Source organism: Chinchilla lanigera, unplaced genomic scaffold (assembly GCF_000276665.1).
Source record: "Chinchilla lanigera isolate Chin_1 unplaced genomic scaffold, ChiLan1.0 scaffold00018, whole genome shotgun sequence".
NCBI classification, from domain to species: Eukaryota; Metazoa; Chordata; class Mammalia; order Rodentia; family Chinchillidae; genus Chinchilla; species Chinchilla lanigera.
Window position 1 is genome coordinate 27,114 of NW_004955419.1, and position 8,257 is coordinate 35,370.

An 8,257-nucleotide genomic window follows, 5' to 3' on the forward strand; every position below is an offset into this window, starting at 1 on the left:
TTAGGAGGCTGCTTGCCATAGTCACACAATCTGACCAAGGACCCAGAACTTTCACTCTACACCCTGGACCCTTGGTATCCATCTGGTCTGCTGACTCAGTTTCTTACCTTGACCCCAGAAAGGCAGCTTCCTATCACCTCTTGTTACAGCTATTGAAGGCATTTGGCTAGTAATTCTGATTTTCTGAGCAGTCTCTCTCTGTCTCTGTGTCTGTCTCTGTCTCTGTCTCTCTCCCTCTCTCTCTCTCTCTCTCTCTTTCTCTTTTTCTCTCTCTCTCTCCCTCCCTCCCTCCCTCCACGACTCTGGCTTGTACTGAATGATTTTGATAAGTTTGGCCCAATCTATGAAGATGTTAATGCTAAACAAAAACACAGTGATGTTTTCATTATAGAAACATTTTATAAATATTCTCATCAGTGGTTTGCTGCTTTCTCCAGTTATGTGTGGACAGCTAAGACATTTGGAATTGCAAAACGCCAATAAGTTTGAAAAGAACTCAGGGTTTTGGTGCATTTTGGCACCCCCGTTTTCACTTATCTTTATTGCAATATTTTTTATTTTAAAGAGAATCAAACAGCAGTAACAAAATAACAAAATAGACAAAAATAAAACAAAGCAAAAATAAGAAAAATGATACAGGGTTTCAAAACAGAATGACAGTAATTAACAGTGGTTGTTATATTATATATTGTTATCTTCAGTGAAGTTGCTCAGACTACCAGATGTAAAAATGCAAGATTGATCAAACCATTACAGAGAATAAAAAATAATACAAAACAACATTAGAAATGATACAGAGCTTCACTAAACAAGATGACAGGAATTTACCAATTGATATATTGCATATTTTTGTCTTCAAATTAGTTGTTCAGATTTCCGGATATAAACATGCAAAACTGATCAAAAAATTTAAGGATTAACTGTTCTTTCAATAAACCAGTAGACATCAGCAATACAATTATCCAAGCTATCTTTTTACGTACCTATACATAGGTATTATAGATATCTTTTCCCTTCTTTCTTTCTTTCTTTTCTTTCTTTCCCTCATCCCAATTGTTCCTTCCTTTGAGAAATTGCTTTCTTTTTCATAATATCTATTGACATTTTGGGTTTTATTTACTCTTTCAAGTTCCTACGCTAGGGAGACAATGTTATGTTTACACATTTGGGTCCGATTTATTTCACTTATGAGTACAGTCTCTAGTTGCATCCATTTACCTAGAAAAGGCTCAAATTGAACTTTTTTTATAGCTGAGTAATACTCCATTGTATAAAAATACCACATCTTTTTAATCCACTCCTCAGTTTATGTGCATTTGAGTTGTTTCCAATATTTCGCTATAACAAATTGTGCTGCTGTAAACATGGGTGCACCTATATCACTGTAGTATGATGTTTTTAATTCCTCTGGGAAAATACTCAGAAGGGGAATAGCTCAGTTAAGTGAGACCTCTCACCCTAGTTTTTTGAGGAATCTCCACAATGATTTCCACAGTGATTTCACCAATATACACTCTCACCAGCAGTGTAGAAGGATTCCTTTTTCCCTACAGCCTCTCTAGCATTTGTTACTGGTTGATTTCTTGATGATAGCCATTCTTTCTGGGGTGAAAGGGAATTTCAGTGTTGTTTTAATTTGCATTTATTGAATGATCAATGATGATGAACATTTTTTCATACATTTATTTGCCATTTGTATTTCTTCATCTGAGAAGTGTGTATTCATCTCAGATGCTCTTTTTTCAATTGGGTCTTTGAATTTTGGGGACCCAATTCTGATTTTTTAAATTCTTTATATGTTCTAGATCGAAGTCCTTTATCTGAGGCAGAGCTGGCTAAAATATTTTGCAAATTCATGGGTTTTCTTCTCAGTCTGTTGTTGATTTGCAAAAACTTTTCAGTAAATTGAGATCCCGGTTGTTGATTTTTTAAAGTATTTCCCCTGTAATTTGGTTTTTGTTCATGAACTCTCCCCCTATCCCTATGTCTTCAAGATTTCTACCACTTTCTCTTCCAGATTTTTTGTTTCTGTTTTAATGTTTGGATCTTTGATCCATTTTGACTTTAGTTTAATGCATGGTAATAGACATGGGTCTAGTTTTTAGTCTTCACCATATGGAGAGCCAGATTTTCCACCACTATTTATTAAAAAGGCTATCTTTCTTCCAGTGAACATGTTTGGCCCCTTTGTCAAAGATGAAATGACTGAGTGTGTTTGTAGTTGTATCTGCATCTTCTAATCTGTTCCATTGATCTTCAGGTCTGTTTTTTGCCAAAATCATGCTAATTTTTACCACAGTGGCTTTGTATTATAACTTCAAGCCAGGGATTGTGATGCCTCCTGCCTTTCCTTTGTTGCCCAGGATTGTATTTGCTATTCTAGGCCTCTTCTGGTTCCAGATGAATTTTAAGAATGTTTTCTCTATATCTGTGAGGTACACTAATTGCATTTTAATTGGAATTGTATTGAATCTGTATAACAGTTTTGGCCTTTTTCACAATGTTGGTTCTTCCTATCCATGAGCAAGGAATATCTTTCCACTTTCCGAAATCCTCTTCAATCTCTCTTTTCAGAATACTGTAATTTTCAATGTATAGATCTTTTACTTCCTTTGTTAGACAGATTCCTAAGTATTTCATTTTTAGATGCTATTATGAATGATGTGGTTTTTGTAATTTCTTTCTCAGTATGTTTGTTGTTGTGTACAGGAATACTATTGATTTTTGAGTGTTGATTCTGTAATCATATTACTACTGAATTTGGTTATTAAATCTATAAGCCTTTTGGTAGAGTTTTGGGTTCTTCTATGTAGAGTGTCACATCATCTGTGAATAATGATAATTTCACTTCTTCTTTCTGATCCTTATTCTTTTATTTCCCTATCTTGTCTAATTGCTTTAGTAATACTCCCAGAACTGTATTAAGTAGGAGTGGTGAGAGTGGACATCCTTGTCTTCTTCCTGATTTTGAAGTGAAAGCTTTCAGTTTTCATCCATTTAGTATAATGTTGGCTATTGGTTTGTCTTGATGGCTTTTACCAGAGGGAGGTAAAGGTAATCTATTCCTATTTTCTGTAGGGCTTTTATCATGAATGAGTGTTGGACTTTATCAAAAGATTTTTCTGCATCAGTTGAGATGATCATGTGATTTTTGTCTTTGGCTCTATTGATTGGTGTATTACATTAATTGATTTGCATATATTGAGCCATCCCTACATTCCTGGGATGAATACCACTTGGTCAGGATGTGTAATCTTCCTGATGATTTGCTGCATTTGTTTGCTTATATTTTATTGAGAATTTTTGTATCTATATTCATTAGGGAGATTGACCTCTAGTTCTTTCTTGGTTGGGTCTTTCTCTGGTTTAAGTATCAGAGTAATACTTGCTTCCAAGAATGAGTTGGGGAGAATTCCTTTGCTTTCAATTTCTTTAAAGAGTTTGAGAAGGATTAGCATTAAAAATTCTCTAAATTTCTTGACGAATTGAGCTGGGAATATATCAGGAACTGGACTTTTCTTTGTTGGTAAAATTTATTACATTTTCACTTTCATTGGCTGATAATGAGTTATCTGGGATTTTTATATCTTCTTGATTCAGCTTTGGTAATTCATATGTATCTGGGAGTCTGTCCATTTCCTCTGTGTTTTCCATCCTACGAGAGTAAAGATTTTCAAAATAGGTACTGATGATCTTCTAAACTTCTATGGGATCTGTATTGATTTCATTCTTTTCTTTCCTTATTGCATGAATCTGAATTTTTTTTCCTTTTTTTGATAAGGATGGCTGGAGTTTATCAATTTTATTCATTCTTTCAAAGAACCAACTCTTTGATTCATTACTTCTCTCTATTGTTTTCTTAGTCTCCATTGCATTAATTTCTGCTCTGATTTTTATAATTTCCTGCCCTCTTTGGGCTTGACTTGCTCTTCTTTTTCTGGAACTTTGAAGTTCAGCATAAGATTGTTTATTTGTGCTTTTTCTGTTTCCTGATGTGGGAATTCACTACTATAAATTTCCCTCTGAGGACTGTTTTCACTGCATCCCAGAGATTCCTGTAAGTTGTTTATGCATTTTGGTTTGATTTTAAATATTATGTAATTTTTTCTTTAATTTCATTTGTGATCCATTGGTTGTTCAAGAAGGTGTTGGTTAATTTTCTTGTGTTTATGGAGTTTTTGCAATTTCTTTTGTCATTAATTTCCAGTTTCACTGCACTATGATCTGATAGTAAGCACTGGATAATTGCAATTCCTTTGCATTTACTGAAGCATGTTCTATGGGCTAGTATATGGTCTATTTTAGAGAACATCCTGTGTGCAGCTGAGAAGAATGTGTATTCTGATGTTGTTGGGTGGAACACTCTGTAAGGGTCTATTCAGTCCATTTGTTCACAAGTTTGGTTTACTTCTGTTATTTTTTGCTGATTGTTTTGTCCAATTGATTCATGTCTTTGTCACAATAGGATGTTAAAGTTTCCTGTTATGAGCCATAGTCATGCTGGCATAAAACTCACTATGTAGCCCAGGCTGTGTTGGAATTTCCAGTGATCTTTCTGACGCAGGCTATTCCAGTGAGGGATTGTGTGGTGACTGACAACTAGTGGTCAACTTGTAACATCCAGCTGAACTGAACAACCAACATGCTGGATGTGAAGGGTCCTCCTGAGGATTGTTGCCAACAAAATAAAAAGGAGAACTGGAGAAAAAGAAGACTTGCTGCTGTTAGGGGGCTGTTGATTCTCCTGAGGCTGTTGGTTTTCCTGGAGGAGTTTGTCATGCTGGCTTTGCTGAGAGGAATTGGCTGTGCTCACTGTCAGAGGAGCTCAGGAAATTCTTGTCTCTGAGAATGGCTGTGGTTCACTTTGGGGGAGCTCTGGTCCTTACTTTGAGCATTGCTTCCTGTCTTCAGAGGGGAAGATGGTACACTGTCTAATATCCTGGAGAAGCTTGTCATGCGGGCTTTCCTAATATGAACTTGGCTGTTCTCACTGTCAGAGGAGCTTGGGACCTCACTATTGCTGAGGAAGACTGTGGTACTTTTCAAGGGAGCCCTGGTTCTTACTTTGAGCCTCACTTTCTGGCTTTAGTGTGAGTCCCTCTGCCTGCTAGCACAGATTCTTCATCCCACTGGCACAGACTTTCTAGCTTCCATCACTGACCATTGGGCCTTCCCAATGCAGATCCATGAAACAGACCTGCATGAACATTGTTGTGGGCTCAAGTTCTCCAGCTGGACTCATGTGGGGCCTTGTTATGGGCTCTAGGTTTTCAGCTGGACTCATGCAGGACATGACCATGGGATCCAAGCCCCCAGCTGGATTCTTTGGGTCTCTGGCGTGTGGACAGATTACCTGAACTCTCTTTCTTCATGACTCTTTGTGTGACTATTATAGAATGATCCTATAAATTATGTGTGCTATATTGCTTCTCTTGTAAACCATGACTACAACAGATTGCATACACAGGTCACCGCGCCTGGATAAAATATTGTTTATAAGAACACTCCTTTCCACTGGGTTGAAGATAAATAATATTACCTGTGTAGCATAGCTAGGAAACATAGTACAAATTTTTCTGTCTTTCTAAAGAAAGCAGAGTTTCCTCCTAATCACCACCTCAGACATGTTTCTAGAAGTGCGTTGCTGGGTTTCATTTTTTTGTCACCTTCTGTTGTTTGATGACCTAAGCTGAGTGTTCCTGTAGGTCCCCATAACCTCCACATGTAAACAGGAGCAGGTTATTTGACATCTTAGCTGCAGGTCTGTCTTTATCCTGAAAAGGGAGAGCTTCCACTCCACACTCTTTTCCAACTTTTCCTCCTTGTCCTTCTTCTGCATGGGATTTCCTGTCCCAATATGGTTGCCTTTTAGTTACTCCCCTCCATTTATTTTCAGGAAACCACCTGGATTTATGTCCCTACTAATGAAGGAGTCTGTGGATATAGGTCCAGTTTTATGTGTTTCTGGTTAAAATGCTTAAGAGTTCTTGTTACATAGTTCATGTAAGAATTACATGATGTGTGATATCTTAAAAAGGAATTTTTGTGATTTGATTTAGAACACTGTTTAGATATCTTCTTTGCAGTAGAGTACATTTATTTCAAAAATAAGGAAAAGGATGTGTATTTTTGCCTCAGAAATGATATTTCCATACTTTTCCTGCAAAGAAAATAACTGTTATTTCTTTCACATCCTATAAAGTAACAACTTGGCCTTTTCTATTATAGTACATAGGTTTGGCAACTATATTGTCATAATGGAAAATACTTAAAAATATAGATATAATGTATGTCTCCATATCCTCTTTTCAAAAGAGGCTTAGATCTGTCTCACTGGCTCTAGACTACCAAGGTTGAGAGATGTTATGTTAGATTTACATATCTAGTTCTGTTTCTTTTATTTTTTGTATGACCTACAGCATGCAAGAACCAATGCAAAACACCAGAATATATCATCATAAGAAAAAAGTGTATTATAAAGATGTGAACTTATAAAAGGTATATAAATGACAAACCTGAATTTTAAAAAAGTGTATATTATAAAACTGGAACTCAGTACTGCACATAAAAAACTTTTTATAGTTCTTGAAAAATAATGATTTACTTTGGATCTATGATATGGGTTCAAATATTGTATTTTCATGTATAAAAATTAAATTGCTCTATACTTTAGAAAAAGTTACTTTGATATTTTATTTGCAAAATGTATTGATATTTTGCCTTGATAATTTTTAGTATTTAGTAAAATGTTTCTGAGAAAAAGTTGAAAATAAAGCTCAATGGAAAAAAGTCTAGGTTTAGAACCCAATGTTGAAAAAGAGATAAAGAAAACAGAGAAGAAAACTTGCCTAGGGAAAATGTAAGTCCCAGGTACCGTCTGTGTGTGGTTTCCAAGACCAGCACAGCAGCTGTATTTGCAGAGGAAGACGCACAGGTTTGGAGGTGGGCAGAAGCAGTGAGAGTAGGGCTGAGTTCTTTGAGGGATCAGTTCTCTCTGAACTGATGCCAGCCCTGTCCCACTGTTCCCTCAGCTGATGCCCCAGGGCAGCCTGTCTCACACGGATCCCAGGCACTGGTCCCTGCTCTTATCTTGTTGCTCTTCTTCCCCACCTCTCATGTGAATTTACTCTGAGATTCAAGTCTGCTCCATGCGGAGCAGTGCCCTAACTCTTGAACCAAAACAAGCCACCCTCTTCATATACATTGCCCTTGCAACCCAGCGACAAGCAAACCAAAGCCACTTTCCTTGTGCCCCTAAATCCCCAAATGCTCCAACTCTAACCCACCCTGTGGCCAGAGCCAGAATGCATTGCAAGTGAATGAACCTGTGTCCCTGCTCCTGAGTCCTCTTCTTCCCTCTGTATGACATCTCACACCTGGGACTGCCAAGCTAAAATGTGCTTCTCATTGCCCCATGCTGCTTCTGCAGCCACAGCCTGGCTTTGAAGGGGCTGCAGGCTAGGCCCTGTCTCAAGGCGCTCATCAGTCCCTGCACACTGATTGATGGCTGCTTTGTTGCTATGTAAGGTGAGGCTCTCTGACTCAGAAAACACCAACCCCTGATGAGACCCATGTTCCTACTTTTTCTTAGTGTGCATTGTGTTGAGTTGTATGAAAGACTGAATGCAGATTTGTCACACTGAGCTACATCCACAGCTTTGTTTTTCTCTCTTATTTTGAGAGAGTGTCTCCCTAAATTGCCCATGCTGAATGTAACCTCGTGATCCTTCTGCCTCAGCCTCTACAGATGGGCCTACTAGGATTGCAGGCAGATTATTTTCTTTAATATCACTGCCTTATGAGCCCTAGATGGAGACCTTGGGTTGGGTCTCAGGCTGTGTCCAGTGTCCCTCCTACCCCTCTGAGACACTCTGGGCTCTTGTTTTCTATTTTGTGTTATTGCTGCACCAACTAATGCATGCTGATGTAATGAAGGGAGGAGCAGAAGGGGGTTGAGAAAGAAGAAGATGAAGAATCCGGGACCCAAGGCTTCATGGGACCACTGTAAAAGATTCTACAACACTGGTGACTTGCCCAACCTCCTAAGTAGGAAGACTGTTGCATCCTAGAGGAATCAATCACTGCATATTGTTCTCAAAGGAGGGTCACTAAAGAAGGGAATGTCCCCATGCTGTCAAAGGACAACTGTGCAAAGCAAAGACTGTCAAGCATCCAGGCATATGACACAAATGCCAAAGGAGAAATGGAAGAGCTAAGAGGCTCAGCTAATGAGGCAAAAGTAATGCCTGAATATATA